Genomic DNA, 8,347 nt, shown 5'->3' with positions numbered 1-8,347 from the left:
ATCTTTTGACGGGTTAGCAAGCAAATTAAAACAGGTCATAAGCTAATGTAATCAATACAATCAACTCTTCGATTTTCCATATTTCTTTTATTGAAGAGAGGAATGACAAGCAAAAACTAATCATTTCTTTCTAACTGACTGTCTAACAGACCTAAACACGCTGAGCATCACAACAGGCTGTAACATCTAACGGAGCTGCGTGAATGGCTCAAGTGTAAGCACAACCATTCCCCACAGGGTCCATTACTCTTGCGCTTGTTCTCCATGGTTGTGAGGGTGCTGCCTGCCAGTCACTCAAAGATTTGTCACTCCACAGTGGTTACCTAGTCTCTGTATAATTCATTTCCTTTAGTGTATGCCAACATCATAGTTTTCCAAAATTGTTGTCCATTTTGGGAGGCACCACTAGCTGAGCAAATGGAATATTCCTCCACACTTCTGCCTAGCATGGTCTCTTGTGCTGGACCTCAGCTCACATAAGTGATCCTGTCACTCATTTTGTTCAGATTCCAAGGAGATCTATTTTTGAAGTCATCATCGATCCAGGCACATTTGTACAAGAGAGCTTGATCCTGAGATATGTGGCAGACACAGAGCTCCCAGGACTCCCTTTCCCTGGGACACGCTGGTCCACGCTATTCAACCATGGAGGCCAGCATCACTGATGACTCCATGGCTGGCTAGCACAGCCAGAGTCTCATTGTCACTGAGGGGTTACAATTCCCTGAGTGGAATGTCAGTATCTTCAGGACAAATTGCTTACCAGCATGAAAATTCCCAGTGTCCCATAAAGATGAGAGGCAGAATTATTCTTGAAATTCTTCTTCATGTCTGATCTCAAGGGGAGGAAAAAAACTCTTTCATGTGAAACCCAGCTCTTGGTCCATCTTGTACTGTAGAGTAAATATATGTAGTAATAGAGTAAATATAAGTAAAGATGAGAAATAATAATGGCGATGTATCAACCAAGCAAAAGATTAATTAATTCACTGTGCACCTGCATTTACCTATATTAATTCATTTCTTTACTTAGATGTTTTAAACTATTCATCTCAGCAAAGAAAGAGCAAAAATTCTGGAAATAAAGGAGACACAAAGCATGAATAACTCACCATGTTATTAATGCCTCACAGTATTTGAATTTACAGTCTTCAAAAACCATATGAATTCCTGATTTCTTAGAAATGAATGAATTATCCTGCAAAAAAACTTATTGAAAATTGTGTTGTTGTCTCTGAAACACTATTCTTGTTATTCCCAGTTGAGAAAGCTGCTACCAATGACAAAACCAGCCCTTCTTTGGTGTGGTGGTGAGAATTCTGAGCGACAAAATGCACCTTCCATTCAACATCACTTCCAACTACAAAGCACAAGGAGAAATTAGTGAAGTTGAGAAACAAAATCTTCTTAATGGAATGTCAAATATTAAAAGCTTACATAACATTGACCCTAGATAGTCACTCGACTAGCTACATTAACAAAGAGTTACATTCACTCTTTGGAACATAGTGATACACAGATTAATTTTTATAAGACATTAGTCTCAAAGTTCCCCAGTGCACATGCCTCAGAACCATGCATTATAACCAATATCTCTCTTATACACATTTAAAACACATTGAGGGTGGAAGACATGAAATCTATATAAAAACACAAGAAGTTCATTACCTATGGTCACAATGACTTGCCCTATTCAGTCATGGAGATCCAATGTCACAGTCACTTCCCTAGGCTCCAGCATATCAAAGACTTACTATTATTGGGATATTACATTGCCCCTAAGAGGAAGGTAGTTTTCTTAGGACAAAATGCTTACCAGTTTGAGAGTGGACCTTAAAGATGGGAAGGCAGGATTATTCTCAATATGCTCCTTCATTTCACCTCTCTTTCATATGAAACCCAGCACTTGACCCATGCTGCATGCAGGAATAAAGTGAAATGTGGAGAGGGGAGAAATAAATGTGTCCACTGGTCTGCCAGGCGTGTGGTAGAGTTCAAAAATGTGTCCCCATGCTAAAATAAACTAATGTATTTGTCTCCTATGATGTTTCTGACAGCATTTCAAATATATTAATTGTGTTAATCTCTAACCTCCAACAGAATAAATACTGTCCAGTATTTTCAGCCACTAGACACTCAGATAGCTATAGACAATTGTAAAATTTATTTCCTGTAATTTATGTGATCAGGTTAGCTTTCAAACACCATGGTCCCTGTTGGTGCTACTTCTCAATTGAACTCCTTCCACTTTTTCTGGCTAGTACAGCGCCCTGTGCTGTACCTTTCCTCACAGAACTGACTGTGTCAATCATTTTCTTCAGACTCCTCTGAGACCCACTTTTGAAGTCATCATCAGTACAGGTACATTTGTAAAAGGGTATTAAATAAGAGATACGGAGCTCTCAGGATTCCAACACCCTCAGGCACGATGACCCACGGTTTTCAGTCACGGAGACCAATGACCACAGGCAATGACCTAGTCTCATAGTCAGCTAGCTTGGCCGGAGTCTTAGCATCACTGGAATGTTACAGTGCTCTAAGAGGAATGTCAGTACTTTAGGACAAATGCTTACCAGTGCTGGAATTCCAACTGGAATCACTGAACTGTGAGGTTTGGATAGCAGATTGAGTTATGATATACCCCATCATTTCACTTCTCAGGGTGAGAAAAATGAATTCTTTCATATGAAAACAACTGCTGACTCTAAGTTAAATTATAGAAGCAGAGCAAAAGTGAGCAAAGATTTGTAACACACATTCATTGATCAGCTGGCCGAGTAATCCCTACACTGCAGGCATTCTCACTTACATAGCTTGGAAGATTTCTGGACTGAAGAAGCTCTTTCTGTACCCCAAAAGGCTAAAACCTGGGTGACACAGGTTGGGTCATCTCATGTAACTGAGCTGCTTGAACCAAGAGAAACTATTGATTTTGGTATGTTGGAGTCTCACTTAGCACAGTGAGAATCTTAGACATCCCACTCTAAAGAAAAAACTTTCAGCACCTCGTGTAGGGTTAGCAAGAGCCACATGGAGGCCCAGAAAAACCAAACAAACCAAGGGACCTAGGAATCCCAGGATGGCAGAAAGAGAAAAATGAGTAGAGTGTGTTTCAAGAAATCAAACAATATCACACTAGCCCTGACCTCACCATAATCTTCCCTTCCAGTCTAGGCCATCAGCCTCCTGAGATGCTGGAAGGCAGCACTGAGACCTCGGCATATTCCATGCTTCAGCCTTTGGCAACAGCCCTGGGTCACTAGGTGCAACAGGGAAGCTGTGAAGGCTAGCACTGCAACCCAGTCAATCAGCCCCATCCTGGCACCAACCCAACACAGCCCCAGCACCTCTGAGGACTACAGTAGTGTGTTCTCACTCATCATGTTCAGATTTTCAAGGAATGCACATGAGGGAGTCATCATTGATCCGAGCACTTGCTGGCATGCTGGAGAACTCAACAAGGCAGGCTGATCAGTGCCACAGAGGAGCCAATAAGCTCAGAGACCTCCAGCTGCCTGGGGAATACAGAGCCAGCAAGCCACTGAGCAACAGCAACAATAAATCCTTTTGGGCACAACTCGATAAGTCAAAGAAAATCCAAAAGCAAATGCCAGGACTTGGCGAGGGTAAGAGGAATGCATACTGTCATCCTGAGTGATCCACAGGAAGGGTACTCACCCTGAGAACACCCATTTCCTTCCACAACCTCCGGCCACCACCAGTCACCAGAAAATGGGAAGGTCTCCTTCTCTTGAGTATTGATAAGCCTGGCCAAACACCTCCATCTGACAAGTGGACAGAAATCACATGCATGATTCAGAATTGGACCCAGCTTCTCAGAGAGCATGCTCCATGCAAAACAACTGTTATCTGGGGATAAGCACTCTATCTGCGACATTCATTCCTCAATCCCTTGAGTCCCAATGAATGTGTGCCTGACCCAACGAGGGTAGACAGCATGGCATATGTGTGTGTATTTGTGCGTGTGTGAGTGTGTCTCTGTGAGTGGGTATGTGGATGTATTGCCAAACTGGATCTCTGTGTGTCACTGTGTTTCTTCCAGGGGAGCTCAGTACCTGAAAATGCATGATTTATACTCAGTGCCATAGACACCCGCCCTGCCACAAAACGGCAGAAGACCCTTACATTACAAAGTGCCCATGTCATCTTGAAACAACAGAAGCAGCTGAAAATGGCTAAGCTATATAACAGTCACTAATACTGTCAAAGCAACCTAAATCAAACAATGCAAATTTTCCATGCATGGAAGTGATATCCATGAGGACAATGTGTAGGGGCAGGTGAACACAAGTGATGTGGACATGGAGGCAAAACCGAGTGCCTATGTCAACAAAGAAACCATTGACTTGAAACTTCACAGCACCCTGAAACTGGCTCCAGGACACAAGTATTCTGTATTCAACTCAAGTTCCTATATCATGAGAATCCAGAAAACACTTCCTGTGAGCTATGACTCAAAACATGTAGAAGGCATGCTCAAAGACAGGGGAGGAATGCTGTGAAGACAACATAATCGTGGGTGCAAAGACAAAGAAAATAGGGCACAAGTGTGACAAATAACTGTCTATAACCACATGGGGAAAGAGTCAGGGCACTGAATTTTGAACAAAAGAAAAAACACTCGATTAGTCCACAAATTATACACACAAAACGAGGGGTAGTTGATAAAGAAAGATCCTCAGACATTACTTGAAGAGGGGTAGCAGGAATATAGGGAACAGAAAGACAGCATGTGAACTGGGAAAAGGCGAACCAAGGAAACACAGCCTAGGACAACATCTGAGCACAGAAAAAGAACCAAAGTTAAAAAGAGATTCAATGTCCAATTAAGGAAAATGATAGTAAAAAATGAAAAGAAGAACACTTTTTAGAAAACAATAATCGACTAGGGAGACATGAGAAGCACACTGCCAACAGCAGCCCATCCAGGACCTCAGCAAACATATGCCATGCCCACGCACTAGCAGGGCTAAAGGTCAGCACATGCCATGGGGAAGGGGACCCTCTGGGCCAGAAACGTGGCTCCCGCCTAAAGGAACACTTGAACATTGCACATTCATGGACCAAGAGGCCAAGGGGCTAAAGGCCATGTTTCTGTCAGTCATCTGGAGCCCGGCTGCCAGCGGATCTCTCCCAGGTTCCTGCAAGACACCTTTTGGGAGTCTCTTGGACGAGTCAGCAAGCCAAGACTTCAGGGGTCTGCTAGCACTGCCCATCCATATGGACCAGAAAAGCCTTCCTCCCTAGGCTTTTATGGACAGACCCTCTTCAAACAGACACATTCCTCAGACTTCCAGCACAGCAGGAGGAACAACAGGACGACAGCGTGGCTCAGGAAAACACACAAAACCACGCCAGAGTTAACCTCACCGGACCCTTCCCTTCCGGTCTCGGCCATCAGCTACCGCAGATGCTTGGAGGCAGCGCTGAGTCCTCAGCACGCCCCGTGCTTGTGCCCTGGCACCGACACGGCGGCAGTGGGTGCAGTAGGGAGCTGCAGGGCTAGCACCGCCACCCAGTCCCTCAGCCTGCTCCCGGCACTTCACCCACCGGGAAACGCCGCATAGCCACTGGGCACTCAGCAGTCCTCACCAAGACGAAGGAAGTCCAGATCACGCATGGCACACGCCTCCACTGCTGCTCCATGGGAACAAACACCCACACCTCTTCTCCTGGGCTCGGAGACACACTCGACCTCGGGCCACACCCCAAACAGCATGCAGCTGCCTCAAACCAACTTATCCATGCCACCTGCTCACAGGGCCTTGGCCAATTTGGCACTCCCCCTTCGACCAGCAGCAGAGGACCTGGCCACTGTCACATCCCACAACGGCCACTCAAACAGCGACCTCCGATTCCAGCTGCCTCGACGAATGCTTGCACACGACCGACCCTCAGACGGGAGGCTGTCTAATGCTGGCGCCGTGGGGGGTGTTTGCAGCAGTGGGAACAAGGGCAAGCTGCCCCTCACGCCTAACTATGCCCTAGCCCCCGGGGGGGCAACGTGCTGGACCTCAGTTTCGATGAGAACGACGGTAGTGAGTTCTCACTCATTTTGTTCAGATTTCCAAGGAATGCATATGAGGGAGTCATCATCGATCCGAGCACGTGCTGGCATGCTGGAGAACTCAACGCGGCAGGCTGGGCGGCTCCACAGAGGAGCCGACGAGCTCGGAGACCTCCAGCAAGCTGAGCAAACCAGAGCCAGCAAGCCACTGAGAAACAGCCACCGTCCATCTTTCTTGCCCGACTTTCGGGCAGTCAGAGAAAACCCGAAAGGAGACGCCAGGACTTGGGGTGGGGGAGGGGAAGGCGTACCGTCATCCTGAGAGATCCCTGGGAAGGGTCAGCACCCTGGGGCCGACCCACTGCTTGGGGGACTTCCGGCCACCAGCAGTCACCAGAAAACGACAGGGACGTCTTGTCTTGGCTGACGGCAAGGCTGGCCTGGCCACTCCACCTGGCAAGGGGACAGAAATCACATGCACGCTTCAGAGGTGGACCCAGGTTCTCAGAGAGCAAGCTTCATGCCAATCAACCTTTATCTATGGGGAAGCCCGCAATCAATTACCCACCTTCCTCTTTCCTGGGACACCAATCAATGCGTGTCCCAGCCCACTAGGGGAGGGGACTTGGCATATGGGATTTTGATGGGTGTGTGTGTGTGAGTGTGTGCATGCCTCTGGCTGTGTGTGTGTGTGTGTGTGTGTGCCTCTGTGTGTGTGCGTCTGTATGTGTGCTTCTGTGTGCCTGCCGATGGGCGTGAGTGTGCGGCTGTATCTCGGTCTGGTTTCCTGTGTTTCCTCTTTGCCCCCCTAAAGATCACAGGGCCTGAAAATGCACGCTTTGCTCTCCGTTCCACAGAAGCCTGCCCATCCAGAAAAGGACCAGAGACCTCTGCTTCCAAAGTGGCCATGTCATCTTGGCCCTCTCGGGGCCGCTGCAATAGGCCAAGGATTCCTTCTCTCCGACAGCCATTCCTTCTGCTCAGAGCCAACCGCACCAACCTACAGCAATTTCCTGGCCCTGGATGGGATATTGACGAAGTCATTCTGGCGCCAAAGGCCTCCACAGGATAGGCGTACCTGGAGGCTCTACCCAGTGCCTATGGATGTCAACCCCAAAACCATGTACATGAAAGGTCACACCACCCTGATCCAGGCTCCAGGGCACAAGCAGTCTGTATACAAGTCACACCTCGGAGCTGCTCCAATCAAGAAGCCTGTGCCTGTGAGTTCTGCCCAAACGCCTCCACAGGGCGGGTGAGAACGCCCAGAGGAGAAGTGGTGGGGAGCCTCAATGAGCCAGGGCCGAACCCCACAGCAACCAGGACACTCGCGTGTCCAGCAGCTGCCGAGACCCACCTGGGGGGCAGTTTGGCGCCCCTGACCTTCGAAGGAAAGTTCAAACACTCGGCATCCCGGTCCAAACATTTGTGCGAACGGACCAAGGGCCAGTTACCCTGCAGGCATCTTCACTTAATCCGCGTACAGGCCAGACACCGAGCTTCAGCGGAGATGGTCAGGAAGGATGTCCACATGGGTGAAGCTACCCCCTCGATACTCAACCTTGGATCCCTTCTCCGCACAGTAACTCCACAAAGGGCCTCACAGAGATCCAATGGCCCGTTCATGAGGACCACAGAAAGTCCAATCACAGAAGACCTCTCCCGGGAAAGGAATCTTTGAACTGGGCGACATGAGGAGGTGGCTGTCCACAGCAGCCCATCCAGGACCTCAGCAAACATATGCCATGCCCACGCACTAGCAGGGCTAAAGGTCAGCACATGCCATGGGGAAGGGGACCCTCTGGGCCAGAAACGTGGCTCCCGCCTAAAGGAACACTTGAACATTGCACATTCATGGACCAAGAGGCCAAGGGGCTAAAGGCCATGTTTCTGTCAGTCATCTGGAGCCCGGCTGCCAGCGGATCTCTCCCAGGTTCCTGCAAGACACCTTTTGGGAGTCTCTTGGACGAGTCAGCAAGCCAAGGCTTCAGGGGTCTGCTAGCACTGCCCATCCATATGGACCAGAAAAGCCTTCCTCCCTAGGCTTTTATGGACAGACCCTCTTCAAACAGACACATTCCTCAGACTTCCAGCACAGCAGGAGGAACAACAGGACGACAGCGTGGCTCAGGAAAACACACAAAACCACGCCAGAGTTAACCTCACCGGACCCTTCCCTTCCGGTCTCGGCCATCAGCTACCGCAGATGCTTGGAGGCAGCGCTGAGTCCTCAGCACGCCCCGTGCTTGTGCCCTGGCACCGACACGGCGGCAGTGGGTGCAGTAGGGAGCTGCAGGGCTAGCACCGCCACCCAGTCCC

General features: G+C 48.6%; 3 non-coding genes across 3 annotated transcripts; all 3 read right to left on the bottom strand.

Moving 5' to 3' along the window:
* Positions 1–462: 462 nt before the first annotated feature.
* On the bottom strand, positions 463–544 carry LOC116660312. The gene has a single exon (XR_004315766.1). It is a non-coding gene; the product is annotated as a small nucleolar RNA SNORD116 (small nucleolar RNA).
* A 2,799-nt stretch (positions 545–3,343) lies between these two features.
* On the bottom strand, positions 3,344–3,428 carry LOC116660311. Its single transcript, XR_004315765.1, has one exon. It is a non-coding gene; the product is annotated as a small nucleolar RNA SNORD116 (small nucleolar RNA).
* Positions 3,429–6,030: 2,602 nt separating this feature from the next.
* LOC116660308 lies at positions 6,031–6,123 on the bottom strand. The gene has a single exon (XR_004315762.1). It is a non-coding gene; the product is annotated as a small nucleolar RNA SNORD116 (small nucleolar RNA).
* Positions 6,124–8,347: the final 2,224 nt, after the last annotated feature.

Source organism: Camelus ferus, chromosome 27, assembly GCF_009834535.1.
Source record: "Camelus ferus isolate YT-003-E chromosome 27, BCGSAC_Cfer_1.0, whole genome shotgun sequence".
Lineage (NCBI taxonomy): Eukaryota > Metazoa > Chordata > Mammalia > Artiodactyla > Camelidae > Camelus > Camelus ferus.
Note: the sequence above shows the minus strand (reverse complement) of the source record. Positions and strands in the feature narration are given on the sequence as shown.